This window comes from Castanea sativa, chromosome 12 (genome assembly GCF_040712315.1).
Source record: "Castanea sativa cultivar Marrone di Chiusa Pesio chromosome 12, ASM4071231v1".
Classification (NCBI taxonomy): domain Eukaryota; kingdom Viridiplantae; phylum Streptophyta; class Magnoliopsida; order Fagales; family Fagaceae; genus Castanea; species Castanea sativa.
Window position 1 is genome coordinate 40,171,115 of NC_134024.1, and position 17,286 is coordinate 40,188,400.

General features: G+C 35.9%; 1 long non-coding RNA gene across 1 annotated transcript; it reads right to left on the minus strand.

The window, feature by feature from the left end:
• Positions 1 to 6,407: 6,407 nt before the first annotated feature.
• On the minus strand, positions 6,408 to 9,553 carry LOC142618231 (uncharacterized). Its single transcript, XR_012841221.1, has 4 exons — positions 9,365 to 9,553; positions 7,574 to 7,930; positions 7,337 to 7,458; positions 6,408 to 6,595 (listed from the first exon to the last, which is right to left on the minus strand). It is a non-coding gene; the product is annotated as an uncharacterized LOC142618231 (long non-coding RNA).
• Positions 9,554 to 17,286: the final 7,733 nt, after the last annotated feature.

Consider the following 17,286-nt stretch of genomic DNA (forward strand, 5'->3'; position numbering starts at 1 on the left):
CCAAAAGTTAAAAAAGTAAAAAAAAAAAAAAAAAAAAAGAGTAGTGGAATTTTTGTTTTAAAGAGTATTGTGTAAATACTATCATCTAATTTAACATTGCTAAGCCTCCACTCCTACCTTCACTAGGCACAACAAGCCCATTCACAAACTTAATTTTCTGCATAACCTTCTCCATCGCCGTCTTCTTTACTTTTGTTTCCATCAAAAAAACAATTTTGGGATTCCATCGTTGGACTAACTCACCTAACACACGAATTGTCCGGAGGTTCCCAAGCCCCCGACAGTTCCGCTCTAAGGCAATCATTGTTCTCGGCAATGCTGCCTCACATCCACTGCCGTTTTTTCAGCATTTTTTTCTTTGTACCTCCTTTCTCCTTCGCGGACTCTCTTATGGACCCTGACTTCCGAAAATGATATGCTGTACCCGGCATATATGCCGGGTGTCTCACATAGGGGCGGGCCCCACAGTGTGTGGGACCCGCCACTGTGTGAGTGACCCGGCATATATGCCGGGTACACCATATACCGGCTCTTGACTTCACTTTCTACCAATGAATCCGTATTCTCTGTTCTCTTCCGCCCCACACTAAGCTCTTCTACTTTCATACTGATCTCATGGGCTTTCCCTATTTCCCTTGAAATATTTTTCAACTTACCCTTGCTAGGCCCAATCTTTCCTTTACTATGCCTGAGTTCCCGTTCTCCATTCTCTTTACTATCCTCTGTTATTTTGGTCTTTAATGGGCTTGTTACTTCTAACTCTTCATTGTTGGGCTTTTTAGTTTGGCCCACATTTGTGACTCCTTCCTTATCAGTTCTGAATAGTTCTCCTTCCACCGCTCAATGTTTCTTTGCTTCGGCGTCCACCGCCTTTGACCTCTTCGCTTGTACCTTTAGATACACTCCCAGCCCTCAGCCACTCTCCATATTGACGGTCTTGCGATTGGCTTTCACAACCCGTAGAACAATGCTTTCCATCATGTCCAAGCTAACCACAATCATAGCAAAAAGTGGGCAGACGCTCATATTTAAATGCAACCCAAACTCTGTCACCTTCCGTATTTGTATATATATTCCCCCCTCCTAAGGGGCTTCTCAATGGGTAGGTCTACCCTTACTCTTAGGAACTTTGCTTGGTCTACTTGTAGTGACCTCTTATCCACTTCAATAACTCTCCCTAGCTAACTTCCATTATCTTTCCCTGCCTCCTCTATCATATGCTCAAAGGGCAGACCCCAACTTTGCACCCAATACGGAGAGTGAGAAAATGTTATATTGGGTGTTGATAACCTACGCCTCCATTGGCATAGAAGGAGCAAGTTATTGTCGAAATTCCATGGGCCACTCTTCTTAACCCACTCTAGCTGGCACATCGAACTAAACTTAAACTGAAGTATGTTATTACCAACCTCTACAATTCTAAGATCAGACCCCATCTTCCAGGCAGCTTTCAAAGTACTCTTAAGTGCCCTCAGATTTTGCTGCCGATCTACTAATAGCCTCCCAAATAAGCTAAGCGAACATTCCTCAATCAGATCTGGTGTGCAATTGGTTGATATGAAAATATCTTCCTCTTCTTCTTTTGTAAGCTGAAGTTTATTTAGACTGTCAACTATGGCTTGTTCCATACCGGATATGGGTACAGATATATAGTGAGAGGTTTTTTGTTGGGCGAGTGAGATGTATGAGTTTGAAGAGAGAAAGGTGAAACCCTTAAGCTTTTGGGCATAAGGGAGGAAGAACTAACATCACACGGAGAGAAAAGACCCCTACTAGAGAGAGAGATGAACTCCTACGAGCACTACAAAAGACTGGGCTTATAGTGGTGTTTTCTATATACGCTGCTATAGGCATGCCTATAGAGGCATTCAAGGAGTCTTATAGTGGCATTTTAAAACAATGGGTCTATAGTAGCGCTTCCAAGGACCTATAGCAGCATTTTTAAAATGCTTTTATAGGTCCTAGTCTTATAGGGTCTATAATGGCATTTGTCTTGGTCTTATAAACGGTACTATAGGTCTTTAAAAAAAATCTATAGTGGTGTTTGACAAATGCCACTATAGGCGCTTTTTATTTCAATTTTTTTTAGGTTGTTTTTTTTTTTTTAATAAGGACTAGAGGAGGAAAAAAGACCTATAGTGGCATTTGTCAAATGCCACTATAGGCCCTTCCTATAGTGTGGCCCACCTATAGTGGCGTTTGTCAAATGCCACTATAGGCACTTTTTTTTTTTAATAAGGGCTAGAGGAGGAAAAAAGACCTATAGTGGCGTTTGACAAACGCCACTATAGGTCCAGCAAAAATAATTTAAAAAAAAACGTTAAAAAAGAATCAGAACTAAACAAATAATTAAAATAAGGGACCTACCCCCACACTCCCTTATCTCCACTTATCTCTACGCCTCCTTCAGACTTCATTTCTCTCTTCTTCTCTTTTTTTTCTTTCTTTTTCTCCCTTTTCTCCACCTCTCCATGTTTCTTCTTTTCTCTTTCTTTTTTTCTTTCTTTCACTCTTCTTTCACTTCACAGCTGGATTTGTTCTTTTCTCTTCCTCTCCATTTTGATTTTATTTCCCCTGTTTTATTTGTGGTGGTGTTAATGTTTGTGAGTTTTGGATTTGCAAATGGTGTTGCAGCTAGTTGATTTTGTTCAAATTTGTAGATGGTGCTACCGTTCTAGGATTTGTGATTGAAGGAGTGCTATTGTGTTTGAATCCATTGGCCGTATAGTTGCAGGTAAGCATTTTTTTTTTAATTTATAATTATTTTGGTTTATTCCTTGTTTGAGATTTCTGCATGTGAGCATGTTGTGTTTGATTTTGAATTTTTTTGGGTGGGTTTGTGTTTCATTTTGAATTTGTTGGGCTAACTATAGTTTGTTTTTTATTTTGTTTTTTTATCTTTTAATTTAACTAAAATTGTAAACATAATTTAATTAAAATTGTAATTCAATTTTAAAAAATAAAAAACTTAATTTTTGGTAATCAAAAGTGTTTTTTGTTGGTGGTTTTTGGCTATAGTGGCGTTTGTATACTATTGGATGAGTAAAACACCACTATAGGTTTGCCCTATCGTGGCGTTCTAAAACGCTGCTATAGCCTTTTTTAAAAAAATGGTCTATAGTGGCAGTACAATAGTGGCGTTTGTAAACGCCACTATAGTAAATGCTGCTATAGCCACTATAGGTCCAGTTTTTGTAGTGAGGGGACAGTTTCGGCTTCATTTAAAAAAAAAAAAAAACTGTTACAAATTAGAACAAGATCAGAACATATGATCTAAAACATAAGAGGCAGAAATAACATTTTGTTCCTTATATTTTCGGCCAATTTTCTTTTTGATCCCTATGTTTTTTTCTTTTTTGTTTTTATCCTCCAAAATTAAAAAATCATTCTCATTTTAGTCCCTACCATTATCTCACTAATGAAAATTGCATACGTGGTGTGACCATTATAACAATGTTAAAAAATTATCTGGAGTTTAAAAAATGTCACATCATATTTTTAATATAAAAAAATTCTCAATATCAATTTAAATTGAAAAAAAAACCACAAAAAAAAAACATTTTTAGTTTTAGAGATTAAGAAAAAAAAAGTTTATAGTAACTTTCTCAACTTTTCTTTAATTTTTTTTTGGCAACCAAACACAACTTTACCAATTTTTAAACACTACATAAAAAACATTTGAAACTCCAACCCACTGATAATATTAAATACTCTCTCTCTCTCTTTCTGCTTTCTCTAAGCTCAGGTTGTGATTTTGGGATATGGTTTTGATGGGTGAGGGTTGACTTGGTTTTGAGCACTGGGATAGAGAGCGTGAGAGAGGCTGAGGTCGATAGTGGTAGTGGTTTTGGGATCTGGGTTTGGTTGTTGTTGTTGTTATGAGCTGAATTGTTTGACTGTTGTTGAGATTTTTTGTTTGGGTTAGTTGTTGTTTTTATTGATTTGGTACTTTGGAGCTTTGGGATTTATGAATTTTTTTAAGTTGAATTTTCTAGGTTTTAATTTTGTATGATTGTTTCCCAAGAAAATTTTTGGGTTTATGGGTTTGCTAGAGATTAGTTGGTTGCTGGGTTTATAAGTTTGATTTGCTGGAGCTTTCCGTGTTGGTTGAGTTAGAATTTGCTGAGTTTGATCATGAGTGGGCTAGCCAATAGGATATGTCTTGATTTGGGGAAAAACATGACTGTTCCTTTTGAAAAAATAAAAATAAAAAGCAAACCAAAAAAAAAATTTATTTCATTTTAATTAGAATGAAAATTTTTTTATTAGAGTTTTTGACATGGTTTTCTTAAATTTAAAATGATGAAATGGCATTTTTAAAACATCATTCTAATGGACACATTAGCTTCATGCATGCTAGCAGTTCACTTCGTTGGCCACGTATGCAATTTATGTTATTAAGATAATGGTAAGGATTAAAATGAGAACAATTTTTTTTTTTGGTACTAAAAATGGAAAAAAGACAACTTAGGAACCAAAATAGAAATTGGCCAAAAATGTAGGGATGAAAATAATATTTTTATCAATATAAATTAAAATGATAATTAAAAAATAATAAAATAAAAAATAAAAACAGACAAACCATGAAGGATTGAAGGTGGAGATTGTTGAGCTTGTTACGTTGTTTCAGGTGCTTGATATAGGAAAAAAAATGTATAAAAAAATGATTTTTTTTTTAAATAAAAAATTAAAACAAAGTTTATGTGGGGGATAGAGATCAATAAAAGAATAAAAAATTAATTCTCACAAGTCATAGAAACGACGCTGGTTTCCGTTATGAGTTTTGTTAGTCAACCAAAAAAAATTGGTTAAAAGTCAACAATTGTTTTTATCATTAAGCCCTCATTTGGAAGGAGAAAATGGAATGAAATGAAAAAGAATGAAAAGAAAAGAATAATTTTAGAATATTTTTTCCTTCTCTTGTCTGGGAGTTTTAGTGGGAATGAATAGAATGGGTATGAGGGAAAAACCATTCTTTTCTATTTCCTTAAAACCTTAAATTTTCATTCCCCTCGAAATTGATAAGAATAGGAGGGAATGAAATTAGATTTAATGAATTTTTTACTAAAACTTCCAAAATACCCCTATATATTTAACATTTTTATCTTAAAATAAGGGTCTAATAGTAATATTTTCATAAAATGATTCCATTTCATTCCCTCTCTATTAATCCCAAACAAGATTACTTACATTTCATTTATTTTCATTCTTTTATTTAAAAATATCCAATCAAGGTTACTTTATTTCATTCCATTCCCTTGCTTAAATATATTTCATTCCATTCAATACCTTTACATTCCCTTATGATCATTTCATTCTATTTCATTCCCTTGTGAACTCCCAAAAGAAGCCTAAGTAATCAACAACTTGCCACTTGATTATCATTATTATTATTATTATTATTATTATTATTATTATTATTATTATTATTTGTAGTTTAAGGGTATTTTTTGTGATATCATTTTAGAGGATATATTTGGAAAGATCAATTTAAAAATAGTTATTAAAAATAAATTGTAGTTTATCTATTGTAATATTGTTAATGTTGGTTCTGAATTAGTTGTATTTACAGTTTAAATTTTTTTTAGATATCTGAATTCATAAAAAAAATAAAAAAAAATTTAAAAAAAAAAAGTGATTGGGTCTTACTTTAGAGAATAGAGAATTTGGTGTAAGAGTTCGTGAAAAATAAATGGTTAATTGTGTAGCACTTAACCCTCTTCAAGGCTTTGAGTATATAACATTTAAACCACATGGGGTTTTGAGTGTAATAATAATAATAATAATAATAATAAACACCCTCAATAATGGTTAATATGAAAATAATATGGGCCCATTTTAATACATGAGCAATTCATTGCTTTTATGCATAAATGTTAAGCGATTTATGCATATAACAAATTAATAACCCCACATAAGTATTCCACTCAAAACTTTAGGGGTTTAGTGTTTTATGACAAAAATGGTATCGTCCCTTTTTTTTTTTGAAAAAAAATAGGACGATACCTAAATAATTGATGCTACCAGCTACGTACATTAACATATTAATTATACATGTTTTATTTTTACATTTTGTTAGATTATGCTAAATTTTCATTTATAAGAAAAATACATGTAGGAATGTTTGAGAATTTAAGAGGACCAAGGAATCGTAAATGACTCTTCTGAACAAAACGCAACCTTTCAATCCACAAACCAAACCAATAATAGGACTTCATTTTTTGTTATACTAAGCATAATGTAAATTGAATTAAGAGTCAATTTAACTTAATAACACTCCTTTATAATATTTCAAAAAATGACACAAATTGAAAAAAAAAAATTATAGCCATCAGCTGATGATAAATCAAAATGCAAAAATAAGTTTCGAAGCATCAAAATTTTCATGTCACTCTAATAGCTGTTGCTGACTGAGAGGACAACTTTGCTCTGTGGTGAGGTAGTCCAATTGTATGCTCCACACAGCAAGCTTTTGGTTTCTTTTCTTTTAGCTATTACTTTTTATGAAAACAATCTTTCGAGAAGGAAGAGGCTGAAAAACAGAGTGGTTCATCGATGGTTTTGAGCCACATAGAGTTCCCGACTGAAGTTGTGTCTGTAATTTGGATTCAAACAAAAATAAAATCAGAAATCACCGTAATATAGAATGTCTTTTTTTTTTTTTTAATCATACATTATCAAGATGTTTTTCTCATAAGCAAATTTTTGTTATATCACCAAGTAACAGTTATTTGCACACAATCAAACAAAATAAACAATAGGAAGCCCAAAAGAAATTGACAAAATCATTCCAATGGCAAAACAAGTCTCTTCCAAATGAGAGTGGAAACAAGTACCAAGTAAAATTATTAAGGACAAGTAGTTGATATAATATAAGACACAACCACCCATAACCAAATAAATCAAAATATTGGATGAAGAAATTAAATCAGATTCATGATATTACGTAAGTACGGAGTTTTAGCTATTTACTAATCAAATTGAAAACGCAATAGGACAAAAATTATAAACACAAACAAAAGAGTAATAATAGTGGGCACATCCTAGGGCAATGCTCATATATTTAGAAGAGGGTAACTAGTATTGAAGGATTAGAATTGTAAATTTGACATGGTTTGGTTAGGACCATTAGATTTCCTATCAGCCATGTGTCTTACATTTGTTTAACAATGGAAGAGAACGGGAAGGGAGCAGGACCCATCTAATTATCCAATAATACAGACAAAACAACCACTATGTTGATATCTTAAAATCAGTTAAAATCAATTTAATTTTACTACCATATAATATATCAATTTAACAAATAAAATGTGGTAAAAATCAAATTATATCTCACCATTGAAGGAATTCGACAGTAATTGGAGCACCAAATAAAGTGAATGGAATTTTAGCGTGTGGTTGAACATCCATGCAAACATGTGGGAATCGATTCACATTATACTGATATGCTGAAGCAGTCTATAACATTGAAGTAAGCTATTGAAGATTAGTAGACGCCATAACAAGGTAACAACGGTATTTTAACATACTGTTTACACTATATTTGAATAAACTTGGGGATGGATAGACTTACATCCATTGCTTTTTCAACAACACTTTTCACTGTATTTGAAACCAGGGAATTCTTTGGAGCTAGTTCCTGTAAGCCCACAATTCTAGTCACATCTATGAAATGTGTGTGAGAGAGAGGGAGAGAGAGGAGGGGAGAGGGAGAGAAATATTACAGCTTCATTCAGAGATAGGTCAAATACACTAGTTTTCTTCTTATCAATGGCAGCCTGTCGCAGAAAATATTTCTGTGCATGACTAGCAACTTGGGATGGGGACCTGGTCTTCACAAATCTCTGTGAAATTCCTCTCCAATCACCTTTCCTAAGCTCCTTCAGACCAGTTAGAAATAGTCTCTGCTCTTGCTCAGTCCATCGCTTGCCTAAACAAACAAAATAAATAAATAAATTACAAAGTACTAATTATATTTATGTTCAACGCTAACTTATTTTTCAGAAAACACCAAATTGTCACAATGTTTTACGTTCTTAAAAAAAGAAAACAAACAAAATACAGGAATTTGATGGGGTCAGCCATTGTTGTGCTACAAGTACAAATATATGTAGGAATACAAATTAATAAATTTTAATTAGTGAATAGTTATGGTACTCAGTTTTACTCTCCAAAAATCAATCTGGAAAAAAGCGTGCACACACACAAAATTAATAACACCCCATCTAAAATTATAATAAGAAATATAAATTAGTACATTTTACTGAGGCACTATTAACCCCAAAAAACCAAATAAAATGAAAAAACACTGATGAATTCCATCAAAAACTAACATTTAAAAGTATGTTTGTTTTTTAATAACGAATTAAAGTTGTAAAAATTGTAATAAACAAGCAAATATATAGATTACCTAACTCTAATTTTTAAAAATAAGAGAAGGATAAAAATCAAAATAAATAAATCCCATATACACACAAAACACAACATGCTATAAATCAAAACATATAGAACAACACTGATATATATGAATATAGAAAGTAAATTTGAAAATTATACCCTTCTTTCTCTCGACATCAATTTCAATTTCGTTCTCAATGTATTTCGAACTCCGATTTTCAATGCTAACGGTCTTGTTTAAATCATGATCATCTCCGTTTTGGAAATACACACCGAAAATTTTGATGCAGCCAGCATTGTTAGTATTGCCAGAGGCAACACTGACATTGTTATTATTATAATTGCCAATCAAAATACTAGTATTGTTACTGTTGTAATTGCCAGAGGCAATAGCAGTAGTAGTATTGCTATTGTTTTTCTTACTACACGTTGAAAAGTTATGGCCGCTGAGCCCACACTGCGAGCACCTTCTTACAATCACAGATCCCCTCACCATTGTTCAGTCTCACAAAACACACAGCCCCTACAGTAATTCTCTCTTGAGTAATAGACAAGAGAATAGAAAACCTTGATCTCTCTGTTTGAATGGCTAATAAGTATATATATTATGTTGTTCATGTCCTAATCCTGCTACCACTAGAACACTTAATTATTTTATAAAATTAAAAAAAAAAAAAAGTATTTGTTTGCCGACTAATTGGATAAGTCGGTGATAAGTATATACATAGTTTTCACTCTTGTTTTCGGACAATTGAGGATGGTCCTGATATTGCAAGTTTTAGGATTTAAACCTTAAAATTTTTAAATTAATTCAAAAAAACCGCCCAAAAATTGGATTGATTAAAAAAAAACCCACAAAAAATAAATCAAAATACATAACAACAAGTAAACCCTTCTCTCTTCAATGGTTCAACCAAAAATTCAAATCAGTGATAAAAAAAAAAAAATTTTAAAAAAACATATATACCTCAGGAATGGGTAAATTGAGTACACGACATGCCTGCATCTAGTCGAGATCACCTCGCCTTGCCGGAGGATCCATTCCTCCTCCACCGCCACCGCCGCAGACTAGTGTGAGATGAGAGGTCATCACTCGTTTCTGCTCTGGTCTGAGTCACTAGGGAATTGTAGGAGCAATTCACCTCAATCCTCTCGCAACCATTTTTTTACTTTTATTTATTTTTTATACTTAATGGTTGAGATTTTTTTTTTTTTTTTTTTGAAGGGCTTAATGGTTGAGATTGAAATTATTTTTTACAACTTTAAATTTCAACCCTTCAGAATTGAAGTATTGGACGTAGTGCACTTGCTTTTACATTATTACTATTAAAAAAATTAAAATTTGTTGAATTTAGAAATACCATATTCACAATATTTTTATAAAAAATTATTATTGGCAAATTGTTATTTGTCATTATGGGTGGGCAAAAAAGTAATTAATGAATTTAAATTAGAACTAATAACAACTTACCATCTATAAATTATTGTGAAAATATTATGGATGTAACGCATCTCTATATTTTTACTACGTTTTGCTTTCAACTTTTTTTTAATAAATGTTTTAACATTTAATTAAAAAGGATTTAAAAAAAATAAAAAGAATTAGCCTTTTTTACTGTATTTTTTTAGAGGGTTTATTTACTGTAATTTGGTTCATGTAGGGAATTTTTTTTCTATTAAATTGAAGGAAAAACTTTTTTTTTTAAATATAAAATAGAATTTCTACTTTAATTTAATTTAAGTGTATATCTGTGAAGCTCCCTCCTAGAGACTTGAACCACAGTCCTTACCCCTCACCCCATAAGCATTTATACTTGTACAGTAACCACCACACCAAAGATGCGCGATGGAGTAGGAAAAACTATTAACTTGAGGGAAGAGGGTGTAATTAATCATTTTTCCCCTCAAATTAATTATAGGAGATAACAAAGAAATTATATTACAAAAATTAGAATGTTTATTGTAAGCGCACAAATGCACCTGGCCCCAAGAACAGTTATGGGCCCAGGCCCAATGAGCCTTAAACAATATGAATTTGTAGAGTGTGGGCTTGAAACCCAGGTTAGGAGTATGTGGGGATTAAATAACAAACTAAGGATTGCAAATACTTGGAAACAACAAGGAATATTGCAAATTGGCCTCCTCGGACGTAAGCCAAGGGCTGTTCTTATATTATATCTTTCTCCTTGTCTGTTTTCTTTTTTTTTAGATTACAAAAAGTCCCTCCATTTCTATTCCAGGTTCCTCCTTAAATACTCCTCTTTTGAACACTTTGTACACGTGTTGCCCCACCTCCCCCTTAGCCTAGATATTTCCCTTCTCAGTGCCTTTGAATAGTAACCAGAAATTTCTCTTCTACTGTTCAGGTGTCACTTCCCCATAAATGTGGCCAGGGTGGTAGGTGCAGGGTCTTTAATGTGGAGGTAACAGCCTTTATCTTTGACATTTCTTCAACATTGGTACTTCTGGGGCGTTCTAGGGTTTCCCCCTTTTAACCATTGGTCTTAACCACGTCATCCCCTAATCTTTACTATGAAATCCCGAGTTCTTCGGTGTTCATCCGAGGATAAGGTCACCCTCGGCTCGATCCTCGGACCCTCGGCGTATGGGCCGACCCATAGTACTAACAATTTCTAAACCCAAGATCAGGTCGGCCTTCCTTAACACGGCCCAAAAGGCCTACGTTCCCATCAGGATCTTTTTGCCCCACACATTTATTTATAATTGTAAATAAGTATTAATATTAATTAAACTATTTATGATACTATATCAGTTTGACCACCAACTAAATATTGATCTGAATATCATTTTTTATTTAGAGATAATTACAACATGTTGTCAATTTCACAATTCGAACCCCTTTTTTTTTTCCTAAATCTCCTAGTACTTTATACATGGAAAAAATATCAATTCAAGTACAATATTTAGCATCCGACTATCAAATTGAAAACCATTCTCTTTACTTTCTTTTTTTTCCTCAATATGGTCTGTTTCAAAATTCTGTTCATGTGAAAACATTTGTTATATTTTTTTTAAAAAAAATTACTTCTCTTAACTAAAATTTGAATAGTCCTCCTCTCAAAAAAAGAAAAAGAAAATGGCAGAGTCTCATATCTGAATGCTCTTAATTCTATAAAGATTAAAGAGTTCTATTAGGGTCAGAGATTTTTTCACAGCAAAAATTCACATCCTCTGCCACATTCTACTTCATTTAGTCCATCCCAAAACACAGAAAAGCAAAAAGAATGTAAATAATTTAGTGCCAAATTCGATATCTTTAGACCTTCCCTTCTATAAATTTAAGTCTGGTGCCTATTAAAATAAATATAAAAAAAACTTTTAAATGCCTAGTGATAATAAAAAAATAAAACATTTTTTTTGAGGAAAATATAAAAAGTAAAACTTGATAACTAGTAAACAAGGGTTTTAGACTGCACCTAAACAAGTAAACAATCAATATCATATATATACATTATACATTTATAAGCTTATATTCACATGTACATATATAAGTTTTAGGGTAAAATGTAAAGTACACCCTGAAGTTTGAGGTTTTTGAATATACAATTTGAAGTTTTGTTCCTCTAGCAAAACCCAATCCTCTATTAGTTTAAACTATAAAACGAAACGCTACCAACGTGTATTTTTTTTTTTTGGCTAAATCACCCCTACAAAACAAAAAGGTCCAGGGCATGTTTTTGGGCCTTAGGCCTGATCCGAGCATATTCACTTGTCCGAGAAGGGTTAGGTGATGGTAACAATATCAAACTTGGGGGCCTATCGGCAGATTGTAGCGACGGAGGTTGGTGAAAATAGTCTGAGGAGAGGTAGCTCCTCGGCTAAGTGAGGTGAAAGTTAGATGGTACACCGTGGTGATAAGAATGATATTCTAGAAGGTCTAGAGGATGAAGATGTGCTCTACAAGAGCACGGAAAGGAAAAACGAGTGAGAAATATCTTAGAAAAAGTTGTTACCACCACATTAAAGACTATGCACCTACCTCTCTAGCAGCATTAATGAGGAAATGGCATCTGAACAGTGTAGATTAGCCTTGCAGCTATTGTTTGAAGACTTCAAGAGAGCAGTGGATAGGACAAGTATCTGGATCAGTGTACTTATCCATACGTGGAGGATGGAGGGAAGAAGGAGGATGATATAAAAGAAAACAAAAGGTATGCAAGGGGGATCGGAGAAGAAAAGGAGAAAAAACACTGTACACGCCATTATCCTAAATTGTAACCTGTTTTTGAACAAGGAAAGAGTAATATAAACCATCATTGGCTTATGTCTGAGGAATTATCTCATTACTCAAACAATTTATTGCATGTGATTTGGCAATCTAGCCCATCATTTTTCTTTAGCCGACATCCATCGAACCTAGATTTTAGTCCACTCTCTACAAATTTCATTGTATTGGGCTTTTTGGGTCGGTCCCCTTCATATTATTGGGTTCGGGTGCGAATTGTGACCTTACAATTGGCGCTGTCTATGGAAAATCTTGTGTTTGAGGATGTTTAACATTATGGTAGGCTCAAGTCCACACCATGCAAAGTCCATGAGGTCCCAACGTGAGGATCACGTCTTACATCTTGAGCAGGAAAGAAATCGGGAAGGCAATGTGCATACAGAGCACACCCGTAAGAGCCAGTCACGTGGTGGAAATAGAATACCTCACGAGGAAAGTGCTAAGGTCATGCAGAAGGAGATTGACCGTCTGAAGAGGAAGCTGCGTCGTGAAAGACGAAGGCGGACTCCCTCTTTTTCTAACCCTTCTTCTGAAGATTCCCAGGGTAGTGATTATAGGCCTAGGACGAGGACTCCTCCTAGTGAGTCTTTCCCCTATGAGGGGGATTATCCTTATGGTCGTGAGGACGAGAAGCCTTCTTCCAGGGGCTTGAAAAATGATGCTATGAGCAGGACATTGCACCAAATCTCCAAGTCAACTTTCACACGCAGGGTGGAAAAAGGGAAACTTCCACAACGGTTCACCCAACCAACGTTCACCATATATAATGGCCGAACGGATTCTATGGAACATGTGAGTCATTTCAATCAGAGAATGGTGGTACACTCTAAAAATGAAACTTTGAAGTGCAAAGTCTTCCTTTCCAGCTTGGGACCTATTGCGATGAGGTGGTTTAACGGCTTGAGGGCAGGTTCTATTGATTCCTTCATGAAACTTACTAAGGCATTTGGTTCTCGCTTCATCACCTGCAATAGGGTTCCTCGGCCTTTGGATTCGTTATTGTCCATGGATATAAGAGAAGGGGAGACCTTGAAAATGTACTCTGATAGGTCCTGGGAGATGTTCAATGAGATCGATGGTGATTTCGACGATGTAGCAATAAGGACTTTCAAGGTTGGTCTTCCTACTGAGCATGATTTAAGAAAATCTCTGACCAAAAATCCTGTTAGGAGTGTACGTCGGCTTATGGATCGCATTGCTGAGTACAAACGGGTTGAGGAAGATCAACAGCAAGGTAAGGGAAATGTGAAGGTTATCCCTCAAGAGATAAGGGATTTCAGGTCGGACAGATACAACAATAACAGGCCCCGAAGAGATTTTGCTGGGCAATCTGGTCCTACCAATCCTCAAGTAGTTAACTAGTGCATCAAATGTTTGAGAATATCCAAAATGAACCATACTTTAAATGGCCTAACAAGATGGCTAGGGACCCATGAGGCGTAATCAGAACCTCCATTGCCATTATCATTGAGAAAGAGATCATACCACTGAAAACTGTAGGACTTTGTGGAATCATTTGGATTAGCTAGTTAAGGAGGGGAGGTTGAAGCAACTTTGTATCGGCCCAATGGGCAAGGAGATCATTCTATTTCGGTTAATCAGGGCAACATTTCATCAAGGCCCCCTCTGGGCATGACCAATGTTATTTTTGCTGCTCTTGGGAGGACTGGCTCTCATCCTTCCAGGGTGATGTTTGTAGCACGAACTCTTGCCGAGGATTCTAGCTCCAAGCCGAAGAGGACCAAGGGGAACGTCCCTCTAGTTTTAGGTTTCTCGGAGGAAGACAAGATTGAAACCATCCAACCGCATGACGATGCTTTGGTTGTTACCCTAAGGATAGGGGCTATGACGTTAAGAGGGTAATAGTCGACCAGGGAAGTGGTGCTAACATTATGTATCCTGATTTATTCAAAGGGCTAAACTTAAAGCTTAAGGATCTTATGGCTTATGATTCGCCCCTGATAAGTTTTGAGGGAAAGACTGTCATACCAAAAAGGCAAATTAGGCTGCCTGTGCAATCAGGTCCGGAGGTGGTAGAAGGGGATTCCATTGTGGTAGACGCCTATTCTCCCTACACGGTCGTTATGGCAAGATCATGGCTGCATGCTCTAGGTGTTGTGTCCTCAACTCTACATGTCAAGGTGAAGTTCCCATCCGGAGATCAGATTGAGGAAATAATTGGGAGTCAATCTGTGGCCAGACAATGTATGGCGGCTGCAATTTTACATCAACTTGAGCCGGAGTCCTTGGCCTCAGTTGAGAAAGGTTCATAGCAATCAATGTTTTCTGCCATGCCTAGGGGGCAGTGGCAAAAGAAACTGTTTGTGAGGAATTAGAGAAAGTTCTTATAGATGATGACCTTGAAAAATTCTTTCAGGTAGGAGTTCAGTTGCCACCACAGGAGAATGAGGAGTTGGTTATGTTTTTAAGGGAGAACCTTAATGTATATGCATAGAATGCTTATGAGGCTCCCGGGATTGATCTGAATTTCATTTGTTATCATTTGAATGCCAATCCAACTACAATACCGAGGAGGCAACCACCTCGGCGCTCTTCCAAAGAAGATTCTAAGGCTGTCAAAGAGGAACTTCTCAAGCTCAAGAAGGCTGGGGCCATCAAGGAAGTGTTCTACCCTGAGTGGTTGGCTCATACAGTGGTTGTGAAAAAGAAGAATAGGAAATGGAGAGTATGTGTAGACTTCACGGATTTGAACAAGGCTTGTCCTAAGGATTCTTTCCCAATGCCCCGTATAGATCAGCTAATGGATACCACTGTTGGACATCCTCGGATGAGTTTTTTGGATGCTTTTCAATGTTATCACCAAATACCTTTGGCTTTGGACGATCAAGAGAAAACAGCCTTTATCATTCCGACAGGGAATTATCATTATAAGGTGATGCCTTTTGGTTTGGAAAACGCAGGGGCTACTTATCAAAGGACGATGACCAGGATGTTTGAGGCGCAGCTGGGAAAAATAATTGAAGTATATGTGGATGATATGATGGTGAAAAGCAAGATGGTGCCCATGCATGTGAAAGATCTAAGTGACACCTTTCAGTCACTAAAGAGGTACAAATTGCGCCTTAATGCCTCTAAATGCTATTTTGGTGTGGGATCTGGTAAATTTCTAGGCTACATGGTAACTCATAGAGGAATTGAAGTCAATCCTGCGTAAGTCAGAGCAATCAACAACTTACAACCACCTCAGAATCCAAAAGAGATTCAGAAGCTGACGGGGATGACTGCTGTCCTCAACAGGTTTATCTCTCGGTCCGTAGATAGATGCAGGCCTTTTTTCCAATTGCTGAATAAGTGGAAGGGATTTGAATGGACCGAAGAGTGTGCTTTAGCTTTTCAATAGCTTAAAGAATGTCTTTCTCGACCACCCATTATGTCTCAACTAGAGGTAAATGAAATCTTGTTTGCATATATAGCTGTGGCTAACCATGTCGTTAGTTTGGTTCTAATATGGGATGATAATAGTATACAGAGACCAGTTTACTATGTGAGTAAATCTCTACATAAGGCCGAGGTGTGTTATTTACCGTTGGAAAAAGCGATTTTGGCCATGGTGCATGCTATGCGTAAGCTTCCTCATTATTTCCAATCTCATACAGTCGTTATTTTAACTCAGCTCCCTCTTAAGTCAATATTACGGAGTGCTAACTACTCGGGGAGGATAGCCAAATGGGGAACTATCTTGGGGGCTTTTGATATCAAGTATATGCCACACACCTTTGTAAAAGGTCAGGTCCTTGCTGATTTGGTGGCAAAATTTGCTCAGCCTTCATTAGAAAAGAGTGTTAAGGGGTTAAATATGGATGAAAAATCAGTTGGCATGATCTCGTGCAAGTAACTTTCAATGTGGAAGGTGTATGTTGACGGAGCAGCGAATCAAAGAGGATCGATGTGCGGCTAGTTCTAGTGTCCCCTGAGGGAATTACTTTTGAAAAATCCTTGAGATTGGGGTTCTCGGCCACTAACAATGTGGCTGAATATGAAGCTGTACTGGTCGGGATGGATATGGTTCAGAAAATGGGCGAAAGGCAGTGCAAATATTCTCGGATTCACAATTAGTGGTAGGCCAGGTGGAAGGAAAGTTAGAAGCTAGAGATCTGAGAATGCAAGAATATCTAACCCGGGTCAGGTATTTGCAATCTAAATTTGATTCTTTTGCTTTGTTACACATATCCAGGAGTGGGAATACACATGCTGATTCTTTGGCCACGCTTGCGACATCCGCGGTGCAAAGTCTACCCTGAGTCATCCTCATCGAAGATTTATGGAAACCCACTAGGACGAGTGGTGACACTATCTAGATTCATCAAATTAGAGTGGAAACTAGTTGGATGGACCTTATAGTGTCCTTCCTTAAAGATGATATTTTACTCGAAGAAAAATCTGAAACAGATAAAGTACACAGGAAAGCACCTCGGTTCTGGCTGTCCGAAGACCAGAAATTGTATAAACGCTCTTATTCAGGACCATATCTACTATGTGTACACCCTGAAGCAACAGAGTACTTTTGGAAGAGTTACATGAATGGATTTATGGAAGTCACACAGGAGGAAGGTCTTTATCGCATAGGGCTCTTACACAGGGGTATTGGTGGCCCAATATGCAGAGAGATGCACAAGATTATG